The following is a 6361-nucleotide window of genomic DNA, read 5'->3' on the forward strand; positions in this document are numbered from 1 at the left end:
GGAGAGAATGAAATTAATGATACGTAATTGCCCTACTCATGGTTTGAATTTGTGGATGATTATACAAAAATTTTATGCCGGATTGAATTTTGCTTCTAGAAATCTTTTAGATTCGGCCGCGGGAGGCACTTTTATGGAAATCACTTTAGGAGATGCTACTAAACTCCTAGATAATATTATGGTTAATTATTCTCAATGGCATACTGAAAGATCTTCTAATAAAAAAGTGCATGCGATAGAAGAAATCAATGTGTTGAGTGGAAAGATGGATGAACTTATGAAATTATTTGCTACTAAGAGTGTTTCTTCTGATCCTAATGATATGCCTTTGTCTACTTTGATTGAGAATAACAATGAATCTATGGATGTGAATTTTGTTGGTAGGAATAATTTTGGTAACAATGCTTATAGAAGGAATTTTAATCCTAGGCCATATCCTAGTAATCCTTCTAATAATTATGGGAATTCCTACAACAACTCCTATGGAAATTATAATAAGATGCCCTCTGAATTTGAGAATAGTGTTAAAGAGTTTATGAATTCACAAAAGAATTTTCATGCTTTGCTTGAAGAGAAATTGCTTAAAGTTGATGATTTGGCTAGAAACGTTGATAGAATTTCTCTTGAGGTTGATTCTTTAAAGCTTAGATCTATTCCTCCTAAGCATGATATCAATGAGTCTCTCAAAGCCATGAGAATTTCCATTGATGAGTGCAAGGAAAGAACCGCTAGGATGCGTGCTTTCAAAGATGCCTTTATTAAAGCGTGTTCTTCCAATTCCTATGAAAATCAAGATGAAGATCTAAAAGTTATTGATGTGTCCCCTATTAAATCTTTGTTTTGCAATATGAATCTTGATGAAACTGAATATGATCTTCCTTTACATAGAAGGCATTCTAAAAATTCGGAGTATTTAGATCTTAATGATGAAATTGATGAAAGTGGGATTGAAAGAAATAAAAATCTAGATGTTACTAAACCCACTATATTAGATTTCAAGGAATTTAATTATGAAAGTTGTTCTTTAATTGATTGTATTTCCTTGTTGCAATCTGTGCTAAATTCTCCACATGCTTATAGTCAAAATAAAGCCTTCACCGAACATATTGTTGATGCCTTGATGCAATCTTATGAAGAAAAACTTGAGTTGAAAGTTTCTATCCCTAGAAAACTCTATGATGAGTGGGAAACAACTATTAAAATTAAAATTAAAGATCATGAGTTTTATGCTTTGTGTGATTTGGGTGCTAGTGTCTCTACTATTCCCAAGACTTTGTGTGATTTGCTAGATTTCCGTAATTTTGATGATTGCTCTCTAAACTTGCATCTTGCGGATTCCACTATTAAGAAACCTATGGGAAGGATTAATGATGTTCTTATTGTTGCAAATAGGAATTATGTGCCTGTAGATTTGATTGTTCTTGATATAGATTGCAATCCTTCTTGCCCTATTATTCTTGGTAGACCTTTCCTTAGAATGGTTGGTGCGATTATTGATATGAAGGAAGGGAATATTAGATTTCAATTTCCATTAAAAAAGGGCATGGAACACTTTACAAGAAAGAAAATAAAATTTCCATTTGAAACTATCATGAGAGCCACTTATGGATTGCCTACCAAAGATGGCAATACCTAGATCTATCCTCACTTTTATGCCTAGCTAGGGGCGTTAAACGATAGCGCTTGTTGGGAGGCAACCAATTCTATTTTTATTCCTTGCTTTTTGCTCCTGCTTAGTAAAAAATAAACTATTTAGCCTCTGTTTTGGTTGTGTTTTTTGTGTTTAATTAGTGTTTGTGCCAAGTAGAACCGTTGGGAAGACTTGGGGAAAGTCTTGTTGAACTTGCTGTAAAAACAGAAACTTTAGCGCTCATGAGAACTGCTGTAATTTTTTTTGAAGAGTGATATTTAGTTAATTATTTTTGCAGATGATTAATATATAAATTACTCACGTCCAGCAATTTATTTTAGAATTTTTGGGGTTCCAGATCTTGCGCTAGCTACAGATTACTACAGACTGTCCTGTTTTTGACAGATTTTGTTTTTCGTGTGTTGTTTGCTTATTTTGATGAATCTATGGTTAGTAAAATATTTTATAATCCATAGATAAGTTGGAATACAGTAGGTTTAACACCAATATAAATAAATAATGAGTTCATTGCAGTACCTTGAAGTGGTCTTTTGTTTTCTTTCGCTAACGGAGCTCACGAGTTTTCTATTTTGAGTTTTGTGTTGTGAAGTTTTCAAGTTTTGGGTGAATTCTTTTGATGGATCATGGAACAAGGAGTGGAAAGAGACTAAGCTTGGGGATTCCCATGGCACCCCCAAGATAATCCAAGGACACCAAGAAGTCAAAGCTTGGGGATGCCCCGGAAGGCATCCCCTCTTTCGTCCACTTCCATCGGTAATTTACTTGGAGCTATATTTTTATTCACCAACATGATATGTGTTTTGCTTGGAGCGTCTTGTATTATTTGTGTCTTTGTGTCTTAGTATGCCACAATCATCCTTGCTGACACACCTTTTGAGAGAGCCATACATGAATTAAAATTTGATAGAATACTCTATGTGCTTCACTTATATCTTTTGAGCTAAGTAGTTTTGCTCTATGTGCTTCACTTATATCTTTTGAGCGTTATAATTTTTCTCTATGTGCTTCACTTAGATCTTTTAGAGCACGGTGGTGGATTTGTTTTAAAGAAACTACTGATCTCTCATGCTTCACTTAAATTATTTTGAGAGTCTCTTAATAGCATGGTAATTTGCTTAATAATAATATGCTTGGTATTCAAGATTTGTGAAACTTTCTTTTGAGTGTGTTGAATACTAAGAAAAGATTGAAGCATGATAATTGTTTTGAGATATGGAGGTGATAATATTAAAGTCATGCTAGTTGAGTAGTTGTGAATTTAAAGAATACTTGTGTTAAAGTTTGTGATTCCCGTAGCATGCACGTATGGTGAACCGTTATATGATGAAGTCGGAGCATGATTTATTTATTAATTGTCTTCCTTATGAGTGGCGGTCGGGGACGAGCAATGGTCTTTTCCTACCAATCTATCCTAGGAGCATGCGCGTAATACTTTGCTTTGATAACTTCTAGATTTTTGCAATAAGTATATGAGTTCTTTATAACTAATGTTGAGTCCATGGATTATACGCACTCTCACCCTTCCACCTTTGCTAGCCTTTCTAATACCGCGCACTTTTCGCCGGTATCATACACCTACCATATAACTTCCTCAAAACAGCCACCATACCTACCTATTATGGCATTTCCGTAGCCATTCCGAGATATATTGCCATGCAACTTTCCACCATCTAGTTCATCATGACACATTCATCATTGTCATTTTGCATATCCCGGTACATCGCCGGATGCATTCACATAGAGTCATATTTTTTTCTAAGTATCGAGTTGTAATTGTTGAGTTATAAGAAAAATAAAAGTGTGATGATCAGCATTATTAGAGCATTGTCCCAGTGAGGAAAGAATGATGGAGACTATGAGTTCCCCATAAGTCGGGATGAGACTCCGGATGAAAAATAAAATAAAATAAAAAGAGGACAAAGAAGCCCGAATAAAAAGAGGCCATAAAAAAGAGAAAAGGCCCAAATAAAAAAAATGATGAGAGAAAAAGAGAGAAGGGACAATGTTACTCTCCTTTTACCACACTTGTGCTTCAAAGTAGCACCATGATCTTCATAGTGGAGAGTCTCTCATGTTATCACTTTCATATACTAGTGGGAATTTTACATTATAGAACTTGGCTTGTATATTCCAATGATGGGCTTCCTCAAATTGCCCTAGGTCTTCATTAGCAAGCAAGTTGGATGCACACCCACTTAGTTTCTTTTTGAGCTTTCATATACTTATAGCTCTAGTGCATCTGTTGCATGGCAATCCCTACTCACTCACATTGATATCTATTGATGGGAATCTCCATAGCCCGTTGATACGCCTAGTTGATGTGAGACTATCTTCTCCTTTTGTCTTCTCCACAACCACCATTCTATTCCACCTATAGTGCTATATCCATGGCTCACGCTCATGTATTGCGTGAAGATTAAAAATGTTTTGAAAAAGTTAGAGTATGAAACAATTGCTTGGCTTGTCATCGGGGTTGTGCATGACTTAAATATTTTGTGTGGTGAAGATAGAGCATAGCTAGACTATATGATTTTGTAGGGATAACTTTCTTTGGCCATGTTATTTTGAGAAGACATAATTGCTTTATTAGTATGCTTGAAGTATTATTATTTTTTATGTCAATATAAACTTTTGTCTTGAATCTTTCTAATCTGAATATTCATACCACAATTAAGAAGATTTGCATTGAAATTATGCCAAGTAGCACTCCGCATCAAAAATTCTGTTGTTATCATTTACCTACTCGAGGACGAGCAGGAATTAAGCTTGGGGATGCCTGATACGTCTCCAACGTATCTATAATTTTTGATTGCTCCATGCTATATTATCTACTGTTTTGGACTATATTGGGCTTTATTTTCCACTTTTATATTATTTTGGGACTAAGCTATTAACCGGAGGCCCAGCCCATAATTGTTGTTTTTTGCCTATTTTAGTGTTTCGAAGAAACGGAATATCAAACGGAGTCCAAATGGAATAAACCCTGCTCTAAGGAACAAAAGAGGCGGTCACGAGGGTGGGGGGTGCCCCCCTAGGTCGCGCCCCCTGCCTCGTGGGCCCCTCGGTGCTCCTCCGGCATACTCCTTCCTTCTATATATACCTACGTACCCCCAAATGATCAGAACAGGAGCCAAAAACCTAATTCCACCGCCCCAACTTATTGTATCCACGAGATCCCATCTTGGGGCCTGTTCCGGAGCTCCGCCGGAAGAGGGCCGTTATCACGGAGGGCTTCTACATCATCCTAGCCCCTCCGATGAAGTGTGAGTAGTTTACCTCAGACCTTCAGGTCCATAGTTGGTAGCTAGATGGCTTCTTCTCTCTCTTTGAATCTCAATACAAAATTCTCCCCCTCTCTTGTGGAGATCTATTCGATGTAATCTTCTTTTTGCGGTGTGTTTGTTGAGACCGATGAATTGTGGGTTTATGATCAAGTCTATCTATGAATAATATTTGAATCTTCTCTGAATTCTTTTATGTATGATTGGTTATCTTTGCAAGTCTCTTCGAGTTATCCGTTTGGTTTGGCCAACTAGATTGGTAGTTCTTGCCATTGGAGAAGTGCTTAGCTTTGGGTTCGATCTTGCGGTGTCCTTTCCCAGTGACAGTAGGGGCAGCAAGGCACGTATTGCATCGTTGCCATTGAGGATAACAAGATGGGGTTTATTTCATATTGCATGAATTTATCTCTCTACATCATGTCATCTTGCTTGAGGCGTTACTCTGTTTTTAACTTAATACTCTAGATGCATGCTGGATAGCGGTCGATGAGTGGAGTAATAGTAGTAGATGCAGAATCGTTTCGGTCTAATTTCACGGACGTGATGCCTATATACATGATCATGCCTAGATATTCTCATAACTATGCTCAATTCTGTCAATTGCTCAATAGTAATTTGTTCACCCACCGTAGAATACTTATGCTCTTCAGAGAAGCCACTAGTGAAACCTATGGCCCCCGAATCTATTCTCATCATATCAATCTCCATTACTTTAATCTTGCTTTTCTTTTTTACTTTGCCTTTACTTTTTACTTTGCATCTTTATACCAAAAATACCAAAAATATTATATCTATCAGATCTCACTCTCGTAAGTGACCGTGAAGGGATTGACAACCCCTAATCGCGTTGGTTGCGAGTAGCTATCGTTTTGTGCAGGTACGAGGGACTTGAGCGTGGCCTCCTACTGGATTGATACCTTGGTTCTCAAAAACTGAAAGAAATACTTATGCTACTCTGTTGCATCATCCCTTCCTCTTCGGGGAAAACCAACGCAAGCTCAAGACGTAGCAGCATGCGCCGGCAATGACGAGAGGAAGGGAGGGGATGGGGAGTAGTGGTGGCGCCGGCACTGGGATCCGCCCGTGCCGTTCCTAGGAGCGACGCGGGGGCTGGAGCTCTCACAGTCCGAGGATCGATTACCGATTTGCCTTGACTAAAACTTGATCTTTAGTTCCTAATGATTTCCTCTTCCCATGTTATTTCCTTCCTTTAAATTCTAGTTCTAAAGTCTCTGAATGTGGAAACCGGTTTAGTAATTTTCATTTCTATATAACTAGATAATACCTCGTGCATTGCTGCGGGAGCTATTAGTCATATGCACATGATACTACATAAATTGAATAAGTTTGTTTGCATAGTAGATATATGATATTAAGATGAAAAAAATTGCTATAGACATAGTACTTGGAGGACAATTATAGAGATTGA

Source organism: Triticum dicoccoides, chromosome 7A (assembly GCF_002162155.2).
Source record: "Triticum dicoccoides isolate Atlit2015 ecotype Zavitan chromosome 7A, WEW_v2.0, whole genome shotgun sequence".
NCBI classification, from domain to species: Eukaryota; Viridiplantae; Streptophyta; class Magnoliopsida; order Poales; family Poaceae; genus Triticum; species Triticum dicoccoides.